The sequence below is a fragment of the Triturus cristatus genome, chromosome 4_1, assembly GCF_964204655.1.
Source record: "Triturus cristatus chromosome 4_1, aTriCri1.1, whole genome shotgun sequence".
Taxonomy (NCBI): domain Eukaryota; kingdom Metazoa; phylum Chordata; class Amphibia; order Caudata; family Salamandridae; genus Triturus; species Triturus cristatus.
In genome coordinates, this window is record NC_140585.1 from 119,956,135 (window position 1) to 119,977,582 (window position 21,448).

Below are 21,448 nucleotides of genomic sequence, written 5' to 3' on the forward strand. Positions count from 1 at the left end.
GGAATCTTATGCTTCTGCTCAACTCTAGGGGCTAGATTTAGAAGTGGAGTGGATGCTTTTTGTTAGTAGTGACCCCTGGTGGTAAATGGTTATAAGCTGCAAATGGTAAAGTGAGCTGATTGTATATATATATATATATATATACATATACATAGATAGATAGAAAGATAGATAGACAGATCGATAAATAGGTATTTATTTTAATCAATCATTTCTTATTAAAGCAGATTATTTTTGGCTAGGAATTTCTGATTTGTAATCATTTATGAAAAAAGATTGCTTCTCCTAACCAAAGGAAGCAAAGCTGCCTATTACAATACTGTGAATTGATTGAGGGCATGCCCTAACCTCATGGAGGTGAGCACTGTTGAACTGAAGCCAATATGTCCTCGTTAGTATAGTGGTCAGTATCCCCGCCTGTCACGCGGGAGACCGGGGTTCAATTCCCCGACGGGGAGACGCTTCCTTTTATTCACACAATTAAATAAAATGATGTACTTAATAACATTGTAAACTATATTTGTCATTATCCTTGTCTATTACGATTGAGATAAACGTTGAATTCAGTGATGGCCAAATTGCTTACAGATGTGTTAACTAAAAGTCAGAATATGCTCTGAATATTTCAATCTGCACAGACCATACCATCAAAAACAATTTACATCTATAATCTAATGGAAATGGAATGAAGCAGTGGGGAATCTTATGCTTCTGCTCAACTCTAGGGGCTAGATTTAGAAGTGGAGTGGATGCTTTTTGTTAGTAGTGACCCCTGGTGGTAAATGGTTATAAGCTGCAAATGGTAAAGTGAGCTGATTGTATATATATATATATATACATATACATATACATAGATAGATAGAAAGATAGATAGACAGATCGATAAATAGGTATTTATTTTAATCAATCATTTCTTATTAAAGCAGATTATTTTTGGCTAGGAATTTCTGATTTGTAATCATTTATGAAAAAAGATTGCTTCTCCTAACCAAAAGAAGCAAAGCTGCCTATTACAATACTGTGAATTGATTGAGGGCATGCCCTAACCTCATGGAGGTGAGCACTGTTGAACTGAAGCCAATATGTCCTCGTTAGTATAGTGGTCAGTATCCCCGCCTGTCACGCGGGAGACCGGGGTTCAATTCCCCGACGGGGAGACGCTTCCTTTTATTCACACAATTAAATAAAATGATGTACTTAATAACATTGTAAACTATATTTGTCATTATCCTTGTCTATTACGATTGAGATAAACGTTGAATTCAGTGATGGCCAAATTGCTTACAGATGTGTTAACTAAAAGTCAGAATATGCTCTGAATATTTCAATCTGCACAGACCATACCATCAAAAACAATTTACATCTATAATCTAATGGAAATGGAATGAAGCAGTGGGGAATCTTATGCTTCTGCTCAACTCTAGGGGCTAGATTTAGAAGTGGAGTGGATGCTTTTTGTTAGTAGTGACCCCTGGTGGTAAATGGTTATAAGCTGCAAATGGTAAAGTGAGCTGATTGTATATATATATATATATATACATATACATAGATAGATAGAAAGATAGATAGACAGATCGATAAATAGGTATTTATTTTAATCAATCATTTCTTATTAAAGCAGATTATTTTTGGCTAGGAATTTCTGATTTGTAATCATTTATGAAAAAAGATTGCTTCTCCTAACCAAAAGAAGCAAAGCTGCCTATTACAATACTGTGAATTGATTGAGGGCATGCCCTAACCTCATGAAGGTGAGCACTGTTGAACTGAAGACAATATGTCCTCGTTAGTATAGTGGTCAGTATCCCCGCCTGTCACGCGGGAGACCGGGGTTCAATTCCCCGACGGGGAGACGATTCCTTTTATTCACACAATTAAATAAAATGATGTACTTAATAACATTGTAAACTATATTTGTCATTATCCTTGTCTATTACGATTGAGATAAACGTTGAATTCAGTGATGGCCAAATTGCTTACAGATGTGTTAACTAAAAGTCAGAATATGCTCTGAATATTTCAATCTGCACAGACCATACCATCAAAAACAATTTACATCTATAATCTAATGGAAATGGAATGAAGCAGTGGGGAATATTATGCTTCTGCTCAACTCTAGGGGCTAGATTTAGAAGTGGAGTGGATGCTTTTTGTTAGTAGTGACCCCTGGTGGTAAATGGTTATAAGCTGCAAATGGTAAAGTGAGCTGATTGTATATATATATATATATATATATACATATACATAGATAGATAGAAAGATAGATAGACAGATCGATAAATAGGTATTTATTTTAATCAATCATTTCTTATTAAAGCAGATTATTTTTGGCTAGGAATTTCGGATTTGTAATCATTTATGAAAAAAGATTGCTTCTCCTAACCAAAAGAAGCAAAGCTGCCTATTACAATACTGTGAATTGATTGAGGGCATGCCCTAACCTCATGGAGGTGAGCACTGTTGAACTGAAGCCAATATGTCCTCGTTAGTATAGTGGTCAGTATCCCCGCCTGTCACGCGGGAGACCGGGGTTCAATTCCCCGACGGGGAGACGCTTCCTTTTATTCACACAATTAAATAAAATGATGTACTTAATAACATTGTAAACTATATTTGTCATTATCCTTGTCTATTACGATTGAGATAAACGTTGAATTCAGTGATGGCCAAATTGCTTACAGATGTGTTAACTAAAAGTCAGAATATGCTCTGAATATTTCAATCTGCACAGACCATACCATCAAAAACAATTTACATCTATAATCTAATGGAAATGGAATGAAGCAGTGGGGAATCTTATGCTTCTGCTCAACTCTAGGGGCTAGATTTAGAAGTGGAGTGGATGCTTTTTGTTAGTAGTGACCCCTGGTGGTAAATGGTTATAAGCTGCAAATGGTAAAGTGAGCTGATAGTATATATATATATATATATATATATATATACATATACATAGATAGATAGAAAGATAGATAGACAGATCGATAAATAGGTATTTATTTTAATCAATCATTTCTTATTAAAGCAGATTATTTTTGGCTAGGAATTTCTGATTTGTAATCATTTATGAAAAAAGATTGCTTCTCCTAACCAAAGGAAGCAAAGCTGCCTATTACAATACTGTGAATTGATTGAGGGCATGCCCTAACCTCATGGAGGTGAGCACTGTTGAACTGAAGCCAATATGTCCTCGTTAGTATAGTGGTCAGTATCCCCGCCTGTCACGCGGGAGACCGGGGTTCAATTCCCCGACGGGGAGACGCTTCCTTTTATTCACACAATTAAATAAAATGATGTACTTAATAACATTGTAAACTATATTTGTCATTATCCTTGTCTATTACGATTGAGATAAACGTTGAATTCAGTGATGGCCAAATTGCTTACAGATGTGTTAACTAAAAGTCAGAATATGCTCTGAATATTTCAATCTGCACAGACCATACCATCAAAAACAATTTACATCTATAATCTAATGGAAATGGAATGAAGCAGTGGGGAATCTTATGCTTCTGCTCAACTCTAGGGGCTAGATTTAGAAGTGGAGTGGATGCTTTTTGTTAGTAGTGACCCCTGGTGGTAAATGGTTATAAGCTGCAAATGGTAAAGTGAGCTGATTGTATATATATATATATATACATATACATATACATAGATAGATAGAAAGATAGATAGACAGATCGATAAATAGGTATTTATTTTAATCAATCATTTCTTATTAAAGCAGATTATTTTTGGCTAGGAATTTCTGATTTGTAATCATTTATGAAAAAAGATTGCTTCTCCTAACCAAAAGAAGCAAAGCTGCCTATTACAATACTGTGAATTGATTGAGGGCATGCCCTAACCTCATGGAGGTGAGCACTGTTGAACTGAAGCCAATATGTCCTCGTTAGTATAGTGGTCAGTATCCCCGCCTGTCACGCGGGAGACCGGGGTTCAATTCCCCGACGGGGAGACGCTTCCTTTTATTCACACAATTAAATAAAATGATGTACTTAATAACATTGTAAACTATATTTGTCATTATCCTTGTCTATTACGATTGAGATAAACGTTGAATTCAGTGATGGCCAAATTGCTTACAGATGTGTTAACTAAAAGTCAGAATATGCTCTGAATATTTCAATCTGCACAGACCATACCATCAAAAACAATTTACATCTATAATCTAATGGAAATGGAATGAAGCAGTGGGGAATCTTATGCTTCTGCTCAACTCTAGGGGCTAGATTTAGAAGTGGAGTGGATGCTTTTTGTTAGTAGTGACCCCTGGTGGTAAATGGTTATAAGCTGCAAATGGTAAAGTGAGCTGATTGTATATATATATATATATATACATATACATAGATAGATAGAAAGATAGATAGACAGATCGATAAATAGGTATTTATTTTAATCAATCATTTCTTATTAAAGCAGATTATTTTTGGCTAGGAATTTCTGATTTGTAATCATTTATGAAAAAAGATTGCTTCTCCTAACCAAAAGAAGCAAAGCTGCCTATTACAATACTGTGAATTGATTGAGGGCATGCCCTAACCTCATGAAGGTGAGCACTGTTGAACTGAAGACAATATGTCCTCGTTAGTATAGTGGTCAGTATCCCCGCCTGTCACGCGGGAGACCGGGGTTCAATTCCCCGACGGGGAGACGATTCCTTTTATTCACACAATTAAATAAAATGATGTACTTAATAACATTGTAAACTATATTTGTCATTATCCTTGTCTATTACGATTGAGATAAACGTTGAATTCAGTGATGGCCAAATTGCTTACAGATGTGTTAACTAAAAGTCAGAATATGCTCTGAATATTTCAATCTGCACAGACCATACCATCAAAAACAATTTACATCTATAATCTAATGGAAATGGAATGAAGCAGTGGGGAATATTATGCTTCTGCTCAACTCTAGGGGCTAGATTTAGAAGTGGAGTGGATGCTTTTTGTTAGTAGTGACCCCTGGTGGTAAATGGTTATAAGCTGCAAATGGTAAAGTGAGCTGATTGTATATATATATATATATATATATACATATACATAGATAGATAGAAAGATAGATAGACAGATCGATAAATAGGTATTTATTTTAATCAATCATTTCTTATTAAAGCAGATTATTTTTGGCTAGGAATTTCCGATTTGTAATCATTTATGAAAAAAGATTGCTTCTCCTAACCAAAAGAAGCAAAGCTGCCTATTACAATACTGTGAATTGATTGAGGGCATGCCCTAACCTCATGGAGGTGAGCACTGTTGAACTGAAGCCAATATGTCCTCGTTAGTATAGTGGTCAGTATCCCCGCCTGTCACGCGGGAGACCGGGGTTCAATTCCCCGACGGGGAGACGCTTCCTTTTATTCACACAATTAAATAAAATGATGTACTTAATAACATTGTAAACTATATTTGTCATTATCCTTGTCTATTACGATTGAGATAAACGTTGAATTCAGTGATGGCCAAATTGCTTACAGATGTGTTAACTAAAAGTCAGAATATGCTCTGAATATTTCAATCTGCACAGACCATACCATCAAAAACAATTTACATCTATAATCTAATGGAAATGGAATGAAGCAGTGGGGAATATTATGCTTCTGCTCAACTCTAGGGGCTAGATTTAGAAGTGGAGTGGATGCTTTTTGTTAGTAGTGACCCCTGGTGGTAAATGGTTATAAGCTGCAAATGGTAAAGTGAGCTGATTGTATATATATATATATATATATATATATACATATACATAGATAGATAGAAAGATAGATAGACAGATCGATAAATAGGTATTTATTTTAATCAATCATTTCTTATTAAAGCAGATTATTTTTGGCTAGGAATTTCGGATTTGTAATCATTTATGAAAAAAGATTGCTTCTCCTAACCAAAAGAAGCAAAGCTGCCTATTACAATACTGTGAATTGATTGAGGGCATGCCCTAACCTCATGGAGGTGAGCACTGTTGAACTGAAGCCAATATGTCCTCGTTAGTATAGTGGTCAGTATCCCCGCCTGTCACGTGGGAGACCGGGGTTCAATTCCCCGACGGGGAGACGATTCCTTTTATTCACACAATTAAATAAAATGATGTACTTAATAACATTGTAAACTATATTTGTCATTATCCTTCTCTATTACGATTGAGATAAACGTTGAATTCAGTGATGGCCAAATTGCTTACAGATGTGTTAACTAAAAGTCAGAATATGCTCTGAATATTTCAATCTGCACAGACCATACCATCAAAAACAATTTACATCTATAATCTAATGGAAATGGAATGAAGCAGTGGGGAATCTTATGCTTCTGCTCAACTCTAGGGGCTAGATTTAGAAGTGGAGTGGATGCTTTTTGTTAGTAGTGACCCCTGGTGGTAAATGGTTATAAGCTGCAAATGGTAAAGTGAGCTGATTGTATATATATATATATATATATACATATACATAGATAGATAGAAAGATAGATAGACAGATCGATAAATAGGTATTTATTTTAATCAATCATTTCTTATTAAAGCAGATTATTTTTGGCTAGGAATTTCTGATTTGTAATCATTTATGAAAAAAGATTGCTTCTCCTAACCAAAAGAAGCAAAGCTGCCTATTACAATACTGTGAATTGATTGAGGGCATGCCCTAACCTCATGGAGGTGAGCACTGTTGAACTGAAGCCAATATGTCCTCGTTAGTATAGTGGTCAGTATCCCCGCCTGTCACGTGGGAGACCGGGGTTCAATTCCCCGACGGGGAGACGATTCCTTTTATTCACACAATTAAATAAAATGATGTACTTAATAACATTGTAAACTATATTTGTCATTATCCTTCTCTATTACGATTGAGATAAACGTTGAATTCAGTGATGGCCAAATTGCTTACAGATGTGTTAACTAAAAGTCAGAATATGCTCTGAATATTTCAATCTGCACAGACCATACCATCAAAAACAATTTACATCTATAATCTAATGGAAATGGAATGAAGCAGTGGGGAATCTTATGCTTCTGCTCAACTCTAGGGGCTAGATTTAGAAGTGGAGTGGATGCTTTTTGTTAGTAGTGACCCCTGGTGGTAAATGGTTATAAGCTGCAAATGGTAAAGTGAGCTGATTGTATATATATATATATATATATACATATACATAGATAGATAGAAAGATAGATAGACAGATCGATAAATAGGTATTTATTTTAATCAATCATTTCTTATTAAAGCAGATTATTTTTGGCTAGGAATTTCTGATTTGTAATCATTTATGAAAAAAGATTGCTTCTCCTAACCAAAAGAAGCAAAGCTGCCTATTACAATACTGTGAATTGATTGAGGGCATGCCCTAACCTCATGAAGGTGAGCACTGTTGAACTGAAGACAATATGTCCTCGTTAGTATAGTGGTCAGTATCCCCGCCTGTCACGCGGGAGACCGGGGTTCAATTCCCCGACGGGGAGACGATTCCTTTTATTCACACAATTAAATAAAATGATGTACTTAATAACATTGTAAACTATATTTGTCATTATCCTTGTCTATTACGATTGAGATAAACGTTGAATTCAGTGATGGCCAAATTGCTTACAGATGTGTTAACTAAAAGTCAGAATATGCTCTGAATATTTCAATCTGCACAGACCATACCATCAAAAACAATTTACATCTATAATCTAATGGAAATGGAATGAAGCAGTGGGGAATATTATGCTTCTGCTCAACTCTAGGGGCTAGATTTAGAAGTGGAGTGGATGCTTTTTGTTAGTAGTGACCCCTGGTGGTAAATGGTTATAAGCTGCAAATGGTAAAGTGAGCTGATTGTATATATATATATATATATATATATATATACATATACATAGATAGATAGAAAGATAGATAGACAGATCGATAAATAGGTATTTATTTTAATCAATCATTTCTTATTAAAGCAGATTATTTTTGGCTAGGAATTTCGGATTTGTAATCATTTATGAAAAAAGATTGCTTCTCCTAACCAAAAGAAGCAAAGCTGCCTATTACAATACTGTGAATTGATTGAGGGCATGCCCTAACCTCATGGAGGTGAGCACTGTTGAACTGAAGCCAATATGTCCTCGTTAGTATAGTGGTCAGTATCCCCGCCTGTCACGTGGGAGACCGGGGTTCAATTCCCCGACGGGGAGACGATTCCTTTTATTCACACAATTAAATAAAATGATGTACTTAATAACATTGTAAACTATATTTGTCATTATCCTTCTCTATTACGATTGAGATAAACGTTGAATTCAGTGATGGCCAAATTGCTTACAGATGTGTTAACTAAAAGTCAGAATATGCTCTGAATATTTCAATCTGCACAGACCATACCATCAAAAACAATTTACATCTATAATCTAATGGAAATGGAATGAAGCAGTGGGGAATCTTATGCTTCTGCTCAACTCTAGGGGCTAGATTTAGAAGTGGAGTGGATGCTTTTTGTTAGTAGTGACCCCTGGTGGTAAATGGTTATAAGCTGCAAATGGTAAAGTGAGCTGATTGTATATATATATATATATATATACATATACATAGATAGATAGAAAGATAGATAGACAGATCGATAAATAGGTATTTATTTTAATCAATCATTTCTTATTAAAGCAGATTATTTTTGGCTAGGAATTTCTGATTTGTAATCATTTATGAAAAAAGATTGCTTCTCCTAACCAAAAGAAGCAAAGCTGCCTATTACAATACTGTGAATTGATTGAGGGCATGCCCTAACCTCATGAAGGTGAGCACTGTTGAACTGAAGACAATATGTCCTCGTTAGTATAGTGGTCAGTATCCCCGCCTGTCACGCGGGAGACCGGGGTTCAATTCCCCGACGGGGAGACGATTCCTTTTATTCACACAATTAAATAAAATGATGTACTTAATAACATTGTAAACTATATTTGTCATTATCCTTGTCTATTACGATTGAGATAAACGTTGAATTCAGTGATGGCCAAATTGCTTACAGATGTGTTAACTAAAAGTCAGAATATGCTCTGAATATTTCAATCTGCACAGACCATACCATCAAAAACAATTTACATCTATAATCTAATGGAAATGGAATGAAGCAGTGGGGAATATTATGCTTCTGCTCAACTCTAGGGGCTAGATTTAGAAGTGGAGTGGATGCTTTTTGTTAGTAGTGACCCCTGGTGGTAAATGGTTATAAGCTGCAAATGGTAAAGTGAGCTGATTGTATATATATATATATATATATATATATATACATATACATAGATAGATAGAAAGATAGATAGACAGATCGATAAATAGGTATTTATTTTAATCAATCATTTCTTATTAAAGCAGATTATTTTTGGCTAGGAATTTCGGATTTGTAATCATTTATGAAAAAAGATTGCTTCTCCTAACCAAAAGAAGCAAAGCTGCCTATTACAATACTGTGAATTGATTGAGGGCATGCCCTAACCTCATGGAGGTGAGCACTGTTGAACTGAAGCCAATATGTCCTCGTTAGTATAGTGGTCAGTATCCCCGCCTGTCACGTGGGAGACCGGGGTTCAATTCCCCGACGGGGAGACGATTCCTTTTATTCACACAATTAAATAAAATGATGTACTTAATAACATTGTAAACTATATTTGTCATTATCCTTCTCTATTACGATTGAGATAAACGTTGAATTCAGTGATGGCCAAATTGCTTACAGATGTGTTAACTAAAAGTCAGAATATGCTCTGAATATTTCAATCTGCACAGACCATACCATCAAAAACAATTTACATCTATAATCTAATGGAAATGGAATGAAGCAGTGGGGAATCTTATGCTTCTGCTCAACTCTAGGGGCTAGATTTAGAAGTGGAGTGGATGCTTTTTGTTAGTAGTGACCCCTGGTGGTAAATGGTTATAAGCTGCAAATGGTAAAGTGAGCTGATTGTATATATATATATATATATATACATATACATAGATAGATAGAAAGATAGATAGACAGATCGATAAATAGGTATTTATTTTAATCAATCATTTCTTATTAAAGCAGATTATTTTTGGCTAGGAATTTCTGATTTGTAATCATTTATGAAAAAAGATTGCTTCTCCTAACCAAAAGAAGCAAAGCTGCCTATTACAATACTGTGAATTGATTGAGGGCATGCCCTAACCTCATGGAGGTGAGCACTGTTGAACTGAAGCCAATATGTCCTCGTTAGTATAGTGGTCAGTATCCCCGCCTGTCACGCGGGAGACCGGGGTTCAATTCCCCGACGGGGAGACGATTCCTTTTATTCACACAATTAAATAAAATGATGTACTTAATAACATTGTAAACTATATTTGTCATTATCCTTCTCTATTACGATTGAGATAAACGTTGCATTCAGTGATGGCCAAATTGCTTACAGATGTGTTAACTAAAAGTCAGAATATGCTCTGAATATTTCAATCTGCACAGACCATACCATCAAAAACAATTTACATCTATAATCTAATGGAAATGGAATGAAGCAGTGGGGAATCTTATGCTTCTGCTCAACTCTAGGGGCTAGATTTAGAAGTGGAGTGGATGCTTTTTGTTAGTAGTGACCCCTGGTGGTAAATGGTTATAAGCTGCAAATGGTAAAGTGAGCTGATTGTATATATATATATATATATATATATATATATATATATACATAGATAGATAGAAAGATAGATAGACAGATCGATAAATAGGTATTTATTTTAATCAATCATTTCTTATTAAAGCAGATTATTTTTAGCTAGGAATTTCTGATTTGTAATCATTTATGAAAAAAGATTGCTTCTCCTAACCAAAGGAAGCAAAGCTGCCTATTACAATACTGTGAATTGATTGAGGGCATGCCCTAACCTCATGGAGGTGAGCACTGTTGAACTGAAGCCAATATGTCCTCGTTAGTATAGTGGTCAGTATCCCCGCCTGTCACGCGGGAGACCGGGTTTCAATTCCCCGACGGGGAGACGATTCCTTTTATTCACACAATTAAATAAAATGATGTACTTAATAACATTGTAAACTATATTTGTCATTATCCTTGTCTATTACGATTGAGATAAACGTTGAATTCAGTGATGGCCAAATTGCTTACAGATGTGTTAACTAAAAGTCAGAATATGCTCTGAATATTTCAATCTGCACAGACCATACCATCAAAAACAATTTACATCTATAATCTAATGGAAATGGAATGAAGCAGTGGGGAATCTTATGCTTCTGCTCAACTCTAGGGGCTAGATTTAGAAGTGGAGTGGATGCTTTTTGTTAGTAGTGACCCCTGGTGGTAAATGGTTATAAGCTGCAAATGGTAAAGTGAGCTGATTGTATATATATATATATATATATATACATATACATAGATAGATAGAAAGATAGATAGACAGATCGATAAATAGGTATTTATTTTAATCAATCATTTCTTATTAAAGCAGATTATTTTTGGCTAGGAATTTCTGATTTGTAATCATTTATGAAAAAAGATTGCTTCTCCTAACCAAAAGAAGCAAAGCTGCCTATTACAATACTGTGAATTGATTGAGGGCATGCCCTAACCTCATGGAGGTGAGCACTGTTGAACTGAAGCCAATATGTCCTCGTTAGTATAGTGGTCAGTATCCCCGCCTGTCACGCGGGAGACCGGGGTTCAATTCCCCGACGGGGAGACGCTTCCTTTTATTCACACAATTAAATAAAATGATGTACTTAATAACATTGTAAACTATATTTGTCATTATCCTTGTCTATTACGATTGAGATAAACGTTGAATTCAGTGATGGCCAAATTGCTTACAGATGTGTTAACTAAAAGTCAGAATATGCTCTGAATATTTCAATCTGCACAGACCATACCATCAAAAACAATTTACATCTATAATCTAATGGAAATGGAATGAAGCAGTGGGGAATCTTATGCTTCTGCTCAACTCTAGGGGCTAGATTTAGAAGTGGAGTGGATGCTTTTTGTTAGTAGTGACCCCTGGTGGTAAATGGTTATAAGCTGCAAATGGTAAAGTGAGCTGATTGTATATATATATATATATATATACATATACATAGATAGATAGAAAGATAGATAGACAGATCGATAAATAGGTATTTATTTTAATCAATCATTTCTTATTAAAGCAGATTATTTTTGGCTAGGAATTTCTGATTTGTAATCATTTATGAAAAAAGATTGCTTCTCCTAACCAAAGGAAGCAAAGCTGCCTATTACAATACTGTGAATTGATTGAGGGCATGCCCTAACCTCATGGAGGTGAGCACTGTTGAACTGAAGCCAATATGTCCTCGTTAGTATAGTGGTCAGTATCCCCGCCTGTCACGCGGGAGACCGGGGTTCAATTCCCCGACGGGGAGACGCTTCCTTTTATTCACACAATTAAATAAAATGATGTACTTAATAACATTGTAAACTATATTTGTCATTATCCTTGTCTATTACGATTGAGATAAACGTTGAATTCAGTGATGGCCAAATTGCTTACAGATGTGTTAACTAAAAGTCAGAATATGCTCTGAATATTTCAATCTGCACAGACCATACCATCAAAAACAATTTACATCTATAATCTAATGGAAATGGAATGAAGCAGTGGGGAATCTTATGCTTCTGCTCAACTCTAGGGGCTAGATTTAGAAGTGGAGTGGATGCTTTTTGTTAGTAGTGACCCCTGGTGGTAAATGGTTATAAGCTGCAAATGGTAAAGTGAGCTGATTGTATATATATATATATATACATATACATATACATAGATAGATAGAAAGATAGATAGACAGATCGATAAATAGGTATTTATTTTAATCAATCATTTCTTATTAAAGCAGATTATTTTTGGCTAGGAATTTCTGATTTGTAATCATTTATGAAAAAAGATTGCTTCTCCTAACCAAAAGAAGCAAAGCTGCCTATTACAATACTGTGAATTGATTGAGGGCATGCCCTAACCTCATGGAGGTGAGCACTGTTGAACTGAAGCCAATATGTCCTCGTTAGTATAGTGGTCAGTATCCCCGCCTGTCACGCGGGAGACCGGGGTTCAATTCCCCGACGGGGAGACGCTTCCTTTTATTCACACAATTAAATAAAATGATGTACTTAATAACATTGTAAACTATATTTGTCATTATCCTTGTCTATTACGATTGAGATAAACGTTGAATTCAGTGATGGCCAAATTGCTTACAGATGTGTTAACTAAAAGTCAGAATATGCTCTGAATATTTCAATCTGCACAGACCATACCATCAAAAACAATTTACATCTATAATCTAATGGAAATGGAATGAAGCAGTGGGGAATCTTATGCTTCTGCTCAACTCTAGGGGCTAGATTTAGAAGTGGAGTGGATGCTTTTTGTTAGTAGTGACCCCTGGTGGTAAATGGTTATAAGCTGCAAATGGTAAAGTGAGCTGATTGTATATATATATATATATATACATATACATAGATAGATAGAAAGATAGATAGACAGATCGATAAATAGGTATTTATTTTAATCAATCATTTCTTATTAAAGCAGATTATTTTTGGCTAGGAATTTCTGATTTGTAATCATTTATGAAAAAAGATTGCTTCTCCTAACCAAAAGAAGCAAAGCTGCCTATTACAATACTGTGAATTGATTGAGGGCATGCCCTAACCTCATGAAGGTGAGCACTGTTGAACTGAAGACAATATGTCCTCGTTAGTATAGTGGTCAGTATCCCCGCCTGTCACGCGGGAGACCGGGGTTCAATTCCCCGACGGGGAGACGATTCCTTTTATTCACACAATTAAATAAAATGATGTACTTAATAACATTGTAAACTATATTTGTCATTATCCTTGTCTATTACGATTGAGATAAACGTTGAATTCAGTGATGGCCAAATTGCTTACAGATGTGTTAACTAAAAGTCAGAATATGCTCTGAATATTTCAATCTGCACAGACCATACCATCAAAAACAATTTACATCTATAATCTAATGGAAATGGAATGAAGCAGTGGGGAATATTATGCTTCTGCTCAACTCTAGGGGCTAGATTTAGAAGTGGAGTGGATGCTTTTTGTTAGTAGTGACCCCTGGTGGTAAATGGTTATAAGCTGCAAATGGTAAAGTGAGCTGATTGTATATATATATATATATATATATACATATACATAGATAGATAGAAAGATAGATAGACAGATCGATAAATAGGTATTTATTTTAATCAATCATTTCTTATTAAAGCAGATTATTTTTGGCTAGGAATTTCCGATTTGTAATCATTTATGAAAAAAGATTGCTTCTCCTAACCAAAAGAAGCAAAGCTGCCTATTACAATACTGTGAATTGATTGAGGGCATGCCCTAACCTCATGGAGGTGAGCACTGTTGAACTGAAGCCAATATGTCCTCGTTAGTATAGTGGTCAGTATCCCCGCCTGTCACGCGGGAGACCGGGGTTCAATTCCCCGACGGGGAGACGCTTCCTTTTATTCACACAATTAAATAAAATGATGTACTTAATAACATTGTAAACTATATTTGTCATTATCCTTGTCTATTACGATTGAGATAAACGTTGAATTCAGTGATGGCCAAATTGCTTACAGATGTGTTAACTAAAAGTCAGAATATGCTCTGAATATTTCAATCTGCACAGACCATACCATCAAAAACAATTTACATCTATAATCTAATGGAAATGGAATGAAGCAGTGGGGAATATTATGCTTCTGCTCAACTCTAGGGGCTAGATTTAGAAGTGGAGTGGATGCTTTTTGTTAGTAGTGACCCCTGGTGGTAAATGGTTATAAGCTGCAAATGGTAAAGTGAGCTGATTGTATATATATATATATATATATATATATACATATACATAGATAGATAGAAAGATAGATAGACAGATCGATAAATAGGTATTTATTTTAATCAATCATTTCTTATTAAAGCAGATTATTTTTGGCTAGGAATTTCGGATTTGTAATCATTTATGAAAAAAGATTGCTTCTCCTAACCAAAAGAAGCAAAGCTGCCTATTACAATACTGTGAATTGATTGAGGGCATGCCCTAACCTCATGGAGGTGAGCACTGTTGAACTGAAGCCAATATGTCCTCGTTAGTATAGTGGTCAGTATCCCCGCCTGTCACGTGGGAGACCGGGGTTCAATTCCCCGACGGGGAGACGATTCCTTTTATTCACACAATTAAATAAAATGATGTACTTAATAACATTGTAAACTATATTTGTCATTATCCTTCTCTATTACGATTGAGATAAACGTTGAATTCAGTGATGGCCAAATTGCTTACAGATGTGTTAACTAAAAGTCAGAATATGCTCTGAATATTTCAATCTGCACAGACCATACCATCAAAAACAATTTACATCTATAATCTAATGGAAATGGAATGAAGCAGTGGGGAATCTTATGCTTCTGCTCAACTCTAGGGGCTAGATTTAGAAGTGGAGTGGATGCTTTTTGTTAGTAGTGACCCCTGGTGGTAAATGGTTATAAGCTGCAAATGGTAAAGTGAGCTGATTGTATATATATATATATATATATACATATACATAGATAGATAGAAAGATAGATAGACAGATCGATAAATAGGTATTTATTTTAATCAATCATTTCTTATTAAAGCAGATTATTTTTGGCTAGGAATTTCTGATTTGTAATCATTTATGAAAAAAGATTGCTTCTCCTAACCAAAAGAAGCAAAGCTGCCTATTACAATACTGTGAATTGATTGAGGGCATGCCCTAACCTCATGAAGGTGAGCACTGTTGAACTGAAGACAATATGTCCTCGTTAGTATAGTGGTCAGTATCCCCGCCTGTCACGCGGGAGACCGGGGTTCAATTCCCCGACGGGGAGACGATTCCTTTTATTCACACAATTAAATAAAATGATGTACTTAATAACATTGTAAACTATATTTGTCATTATCCTTGTCTATTACGATTGAGATAAACGTTGAATTCAGTGATGGCCAAATTGCTTACAGATGTGTTAACTAAAAGTCAGAATATGCTCTGAATATTTCAATCTGCACAGACCATACCATCAAAAACAATTTACATCTATAATCTAATGGAAATGGAATGAAGCAGTGGGGAATATTATGCTTCTGCTCAACTCTAGGGGCTAGATTTAGAAGTGGAGTGGATGCTTTTTGTTAGTAGTGACCCCTGGTGGTAAATGGTTATAAGCTGCAAATGGTAAAGTGAGCTGATTGTATATATATATATATATATATATATATATACATATACATAGATAGATAGAAAGATAGATAGACAGATCGATAAATAGGTATTTATTTTAATCAATCATTTCTTATTAAAGCAGATTATTTTTGGCTAGGAATTTCGGATTTGTAATCATTTATGAAAAAAGATTGCTTCTCCTAACCAAAAGAAGCAAAGCTGCCTATTACAATACTGTGAATTGATTGAGGGCATGCCCTAACCTCATGGAGGTGAGCACTGTTGAACTGAAGCCAATATGTCCTCGTTAGTATAGTGGTCAGTATCCCCGCCTGTCACGTGGGAGACCGGGGTTCAATTCCCCGACGGGGAGACGATTCCTTTTATTCACACAATTAAATAAAATGATGTACTTAATAACATTGTAAACTATATTTGTCATTATCCTTCTCTATTACGATTGAGATAAACGTTGAATTCAGTGATGGCCAAATTGCTTACAGATGTGTTAACTAAAAGTCAGAATATGCTCTGAATATTTCAATCTGCACAGACCATACCATCAAAAACAATTTACATCTATAATCTAATGGAAATGGAATGAAGCAGTGGGGAATCTTATGCTTCTGCTCAACTCTAGGGGCTAGATTTAGAAGTGGAGTGGATGCTTTTTGTTAGTAGTGACCCCTGGTGGTAAATGGTTATAAGCTGCAAATGGTAAAGTGAGCTGATTGTATATATATATATATATATATACATATACATAGATAGATAGAAAGATAGATAGACAGATCGATAAATAGGTATTTATTTTAATCAATCATTTCTTATTAAAGCAGATTATTTTTGGCTAGGAATTTCTGATTTGTAATCATTTATGAAAAAAGATTGCTTCTCCTAACCAAAAGAAGCAAAGCTGCCTATTACAATACTGTGAATTGATTGAGGGCATGCCCTAACCTCATGGAGGTGAGCACTGTTGAACTGAAACCAATATGTCCTCGTTAGTATAGTGGTCAGTATCCCCGCCTGTCACGCGGGAGACCGGGGTTCAATTCCCCGACGGGGAGACGATTCCTTTTATTCACACAATTAAATAAAATGATGTACTTAATAACATTGTAAACTATATTTGTCATTATCCTTCTCTATTACGATTGAGATAAACGTTGCATTCAGTGATGGCCAAATTGCTTACAGATGTGTTAACTAAAAGTCAGAATATGCTCTGAATATTTCAATCTGCACAGACCATACCATCAAAAACAATTTACATCTATAATCTAATGGAAATGGAATGAAGCAGTGGGGAATCTTATGCTTCTGCTCAACTCTAGGGGCTAGATTTAGAAGTGGAGTGGATGCTTTTTGTTAGTAGTGACCCCTGGTGGTAAATGGTTATAAGCTGCAAATGGTAAAGTGAGCTGATTGTATATATATATATATATATATATATATATATATATATACATAGATAGATAGAAAGATAGATAGACAGATCGATAAATAGGTATTTATTTTAATCAATCATTTCTTATTAAAGCAGATTATTTTTAGCTAGGAATTTCTGATTTGTAATCATTTATGAAAAAAGATTGCTTCTCCTAACCAAAGGAAGCAAAGCTGTCTATTACAATACTGTGAATTGATTGAGGGCATGCCCTAACCTCATGGAGGTGAGCACTGTTGAACTGAAGCCAATATGTCCTCGTTAGTATAGTGGTCAGTATCCCCGCCTGTCACGCGGGAGACCGGGTTTCAATTCCCCGACGGGGAGACGATTCCTTTTATTCACACAATTAAATAAAATGATGTACTTAATAACATTGTAAACTATATTTGTCATTATCCTTGTCTATTACGATTGAGATAAACGTTGAATTCAGTGATGGCCAAATTGCTTACAGATGTGTTAACTAAAAGTCAGAATATGCTCTGAATATTTCAATCTGCACAGACCATACCATCAAAAACAATTTACATCTATAATCTAATGGAAATGGAATGAAGCAGTGGGGAATCTTATGCTTCTGCTCAACTCTAGGGGCTAGATTTAGAAGTGGAGTGGATGCTTTTTGTTAGTAGTGACCCCTGGTGGTAAATGGTTATAAGCTGCAAATGGTAAAGTGAGCTGATTGTATATATATATATATATATATATACATATACATAGATAGATAGAAAGATAGATAGACAGATCGATAAATAGGTATTTATTTTAATCAATCATTTCTTATTAAAGCAGATTATTTTTGGCTAGGAATTTCTGATTTGTAATCATTTATGAAAAAAGATTGCTTCTCCTAACCAAAGGAAGCAAAGCTGCCTATTACAATACTGTGAATTGATTGAGGGCATGCCCTAACCTCATGGAGGTGAGCACTGTTGAACTGAAGCCAATATGTCCTCGTTAGTATAGTGGTCAGTATCCCCGCCTGTCACGCGGGAGACCGGGGTTCAATTCCCCGACGGGGAGACGCTTCCTTTTATTCACACAATTAAATAAAATGATGTACTTAATAACATTGTAAACTATATTTGTCATTATCCTTGTCTATTACGATTGAGATAAACGTTGAATTCAGTGATGGCCAAATTGCTTACAGATGTGTTAACTAAAAGTCAGAATATGCTCTGAATATTTCAATCTGCACAGACCATACCATCAAAAACAATTTACATCTATAATCTAATGGAAATGGAATGAAGCAGTGGGGAATCTTATGCTTCTGCTCAACTCTAGGGGCTAGATTTAGAAGTGGAGTGGATGCTTTTTGTTAGTAGTGACCCCTGGTGGTAAATGGTTATAAGCTGCAAATGGTAAAGTGAGCTGATTGTATATATATATATATATATACATATACATAGATAGATAGAAAGATAGATAGACAGATCGATAAATAGGTATTTATTTTAATCAATCATTTCTTATTAAAGCAGATTATTTTTGGCTAGGAATTTCTGATTTGTAATCATTTATGAAAAAAGATTGCTTCTCCTAACCAAAAGAAGCAAAGCTGCCTATTACAATACTGTGAATTGATTGAGGGCATGCCCTAACCTCATGAAGGTGAGCACTGTTGAACTGAAGACAATATGTCCTCGTTAGTATAGTGGTCAGTATCCCCGCCTGTCACGCGGGAGACCGGGGTTCAATTCCCCGACGGGGAGACGATTCCTTTTATTCACACAATTAAATAAAATGATGTACTTAATAACATTGTAAACTATATTTGTCATTATCCTTGTCTATTACGATTGAGATAAACGTTGAATTCAGTGATGGCCAAATTGCTTACAGATGTGTTAACTAAAAGTCAGAATATGCTCTGAATATTTCAATCTGCACAGACCATACCATCAAAAACAATTTACATCTATAATCTAATGGAAATGGAATGAAGCAGTGGGGAATATTATGCTTCTGCTCAACTCTAGGGGCTAGATTTAGAAGTGGAGTGGATGCTTTTTGTTAGTAGTGACCCCTGGTGGTAAATGGTTATAAGCTGCAAATGGTAAAGTGAGCTGATTGTATATATATATATATATATATATACATATACATAGATAGATAGAAAGATAGATAGACAGATCGATAAATAGGTATTTATTTTAATCAATCATTTCTTATTAAAGCAGATTATTTTTGGCTAGGAATTTCGGATTTGTAATCATTTATGAAAAAAGATTGCTTCTCCTAACCAAAAGAAGCAAAGCTGCCTATTACAATACTGTGAATTGATTGAGGGCATGCCCTAACCTCATGGAGGTGAGCACTGTTGAACTGAAGCCAATATGTCCTCGTTAGTATAGTGGTCAGTATCCCCGCCTGTCACGCGGGAGACCGGGGTTCAATTCCCCGACGGGGAGACGCTTCCTTTTATTCACACAATTAAATAAAATGATGTACTTAATAACATTGTAAACTATATTTGTCATTATCCTTGTCTATTACGATTGAGATAAACGTTGAATTCAGTGATGGCCAAATTGCTTACAGATGTGTTAACTAAAAGTCAGAATATGCTCTGAATATTTCAATCTGCACAGACCATACCATCAAAAACAATTTACATCTATAATCTAATGGAAATGGAATGAAGCAGTGGGGAATATTATGCTTCTGCTCAACTCTAGGGGCTAGATTTAGAAGTGGAGTGGATGCTTTTTGTTAGTAGTGACCCCTGGTGGTAAATGGTTATAAGCTGCAAATGGTAAAGTGAGCTGATTGTATATATATATATATATATATATATATACATATACATAGATAGATAGAAAGATAGATAGACAGATCGATAAATAGGTATTTATTTTAATCAATCATTTCTTATTAAAGCAGATTATTTTTGGCTAGGAATTTCGGATTTGTAATCATTTATGAAAAAAGATTGCTTCTCCTAACCAAAAGAAGCAAAGCTGCCTATTACAATACTGTGAATTGATTGAGGGCATGCCCTAACCTCATGGAGGTGAGCACTGTTGAACTGAAGCCAATATGTCCTCGTTAGTATAGTGGTCAGTATCCCCGCCTGTCACGTGGGAGACCGGGGTTCAATTCCCCGACGGGGAGACGATTCCTTTTATTCACACAATTAAATAAAATGATGTACTTAATAACATTGTAAACTATATTTGTCATTATCCTTCTCTATTACGATTGAGATAAACGTTGAATTCAGTGATGGCCAAATTGCTTACAGATGTGTTAACTAAAAGTCAGAATATGCTCTGAATATTTCAATCTGCACAGACCATACCATCAAAAACAATTTACATCTATAATCTAATGGAAATGGAATGAAGCAGTGGGGAATCTTATGCTTCTGCTCAACTCTAGGGGCTAGATTTAGAAGTGGAGTGGATGCTTTTTGTTAGTAGTGACCCCTGGTGGTAAATGGTTATAAGCTGCAAATGGTAAAGTGAGCTGATTGTATATATATATATATATATATACATATACATAGATAGATAGAAAGATAGATAGACAGATCGATAAATAGGTATTTATTTTAATCAATCATTTCTTATTAAAGCAGATTATTTTTGGCTAGGAATTTCTGATTTGTAATCATTTATGAAAAAAGATTGCTTCTCCTAACCAAAAGAAGCAAAGCTGCCTATTACAATACTGTGAATTGATTGAGGGCATGCCCTAACCTCATGGAGGTGAGCACTGTTGAACTGAAACCAATATGTCCTCGTTAGTATAGTGGTCAGTATCCCCGCCTGTCAAGCGGGAGACCGGGGTTCAATTCCCCGACGGGGAG

The 21,448-nt window shown here is 35.3% G+C and overlaps 22 non-coding genes across 22 annotated transcripts; all 22 read left to right on the plus strand.

Moving 5' to 3' along the window:
- The first annotated feature begins 386 nt into the window (after positions 1–386).
- TRNAD-GUC (transfer RNA aspartic acid (anticodon GUC)) lies at positions 387–458 on the plus strand. The gene has a single exon. It is a non-coding gene; the product is annotated as a tRNA-Asp (tRNA).
- Positions 459–1,085: 627 nt separating this feature from the next.
- Positions 1,086–1,157, plus strand: TRNAD-GUC (transfer RNA aspartic acid (anticodon GUC)). Its single transcript has one exon. It is a non-coding gene; the product is annotated as a tRNA-Asp (tRNA).
- Positions 1,158–1,780: 623 nt separating this feature from the next.
- Positions 1,781–1,852, plus strand: TRNAD-GUC (transfer RNA aspartic acid (anticodon GUC)). The gene has a single exon. It is a non-coding gene; the product is annotated as a tRNA-Asp (tRNA).
- Positions 1,853–2,479: 627 nt separating this feature from the next.
- On the plus strand, positions 2,480–2,551 carry TRNAD-GUC (transfer RNA aspartic acid (anticodon GUC)). Its single transcript has one exon. It is a non-coding gene; the product is annotated as a tRNA-Asp (tRNA).
- Positions 2,552–3,184: 633 nt separating this feature from the next.
- Positions 3,185–3,256, plus strand: TRNAD-GUC (transfer RNA aspartic acid (anticodon GUC)). The gene has a single exon. It is a non-coding gene; the product is annotated as a tRNA-Asp (tRNA).
- A 627-nt stretch (positions 3,257–3,883) lies between these two features.
- TRNAD-GUC (transfer RNA aspartic acid (anticodon GUC)) lies at positions 3,884–3,955 on the plus strand. The gene has a single exon. It is a non-coding gene; the product is annotated as a tRNA-Asp (tRNA).
- A 623-nt stretch (positions 3,956–4,578) lies between these two features.
- Positions 4,579–4,650, plus strand: TRNAD-GUC (transfer RNA aspartic acid (anticodon GUC)). The gene has a single exon. It is a non-coding gene; the product is annotated as a tRNA-Asp (tRNA).
- A 627-nt stretch (positions 4,651–5,277) lies between these two features.
- TRNAD-GUC (transfer RNA aspartic acid (anticodon GUC)) lies at positions 5,278–5,349 on the plus strand. The gene has a single exon. It is a non-coding gene; the product is annotated as a tRNA-Asp (tRNA).
- A 2,025-nt stretch (positions 5,350–7,374) lies between these two features.
- Positions 7,375–7,446, plus strand: TRNAD-GUC (transfer RNA aspartic acid (anticodon GUC)). The gene has a single exon. It is a non-coding gene; the product is annotated as a tRNA-Asp (tRNA).
- Positions 7,447–8,776: 1,330 nt separating this feature from the next.
- On the plus strand, positions 8,777–8,848 carry TRNAD-GUC (transfer RNA aspartic acid (anticodon GUC)). Its single transcript has one exon. It is a non-coding gene; the product is annotated as a tRNA-Asp (tRNA).
- A 1,330-nt stretch (positions 8,849–10,178) lies between these two features.
- Positions 10,179–10,250, plus strand: TRNAD-GUC (transfer RNA aspartic acid (anticodon GUC)). Its single transcript has one exon. It is a non-coding gene; the product is annotated as a tRNA-Asp (tRNA).
- Positions 10,251–11,584: 1,334 nt separating this feature from the next.
- Positions 11,585–11,656, plus strand: TRNAD-GUC (transfer RNA aspartic acid (anticodon GUC)). Its single transcript has one exon. It is a non-coding gene; the product is annotated as a tRNA-Asp (tRNA).
- A 625-nt stretch (positions 11,657–12,281) lies between these two features.
- Positions 12,282–12,353, plus strand: TRNAD-GUC (transfer RNA aspartic acid (anticodon GUC)). Its single transcript has one exon. It is a non-coding gene; the product is annotated as a tRNA-Asp (tRNA).
- A 627-nt stretch (positions 12,354–12,980) lies between these two features.
- Positions 12,981–13,052, plus strand: TRNAD-GUC (transfer RNA aspartic acid (anticodon GUC)). Its single transcript has one exon. It is a non-coding gene; the product is annotated as a tRNA-Asp (tRNA).
- Positions 13,053–13,675: 623 nt separating this feature from the next.
- Positions 13,676–13,747, plus strand: TRNAD-GUC (transfer RNA aspartic acid (anticodon GUC)). The gene has a single exon. It is a non-coding gene; the product is annotated as a tRNA-Asp (tRNA).
- Positions 13,748–14,374: 627 nt separating this feature from the next.
- On the plus strand, positions 14,375–14,446 carry TRNAD-GUC (transfer RNA aspartic acid (anticodon GUC)). Its single transcript has one exon. It is a non-coding gene; the product is annotated as a tRNA-Asp (tRNA).
- A 1,328-nt stretch (positions 14,447–15,774) lies between these two features.
- On the plus strand, positions 15,775–15,846 carry TRNAD-GUC (transfer RNA aspartic acid (anticodon GUC)). The gene has a single exon. It is a non-coding gene; the product is annotated as a tRNA-Asp (tRNA).
- A 1,330-nt stretch (positions 15,847–17,176) lies between these two features.
- On the plus strand, positions 17,177–17,248 carry TRNAD-GUC (transfer RNA aspartic acid (anticodon GUC)). The gene has a single exon. It is a non-coding gene; the product is annotated as a tRNA-Asp (tRNA).
- A 1,334-nt stretch (positions 17,249–18,582) lies between these two features.
- TRNAD-GUC (transfer RNA aspartic acid (anticodon GUC)) lies at positions 18,583–18,654 on the plus strand. Its single transcript has one exon. It is a non-coding gene; the product is annotated as a tRNA-Asp (tRNA).
- Positions 18,655–19,277: 623 nt separating this feature from the next.
- On the plus strand, positions 19,278–19,349 carry TRNAD-GUC (transfer RNA aspartic acid (anticodon GUC)). Its single transcript has one exon. It is a non-coding gene; the product is annotated as a tRNA-Asp (tRNA).
- A 627-nt stretch (positions 19,350–19,976) lies between these two features.
- On the plus strand, positions 19,977–20,048 carry TRNAD-GUC (transfer RNA aspartic acid (anticodon GUC)). Its single transcript has one exon. It is a non-coding gene; the product is annotated as a tRNA-Asp (tRNA).
- Positions 20,049–21,376: 1,328 nt separating this feature from the next.
- On the plus strand, positions 21,377–21,448 carry TRNAD-GUC (transfer RNA aspartic acid (anticodon GUC)). Its single transcript has one exon. It is a non-coding gene; the product is annotated as a tRNA-Asp (tRNA).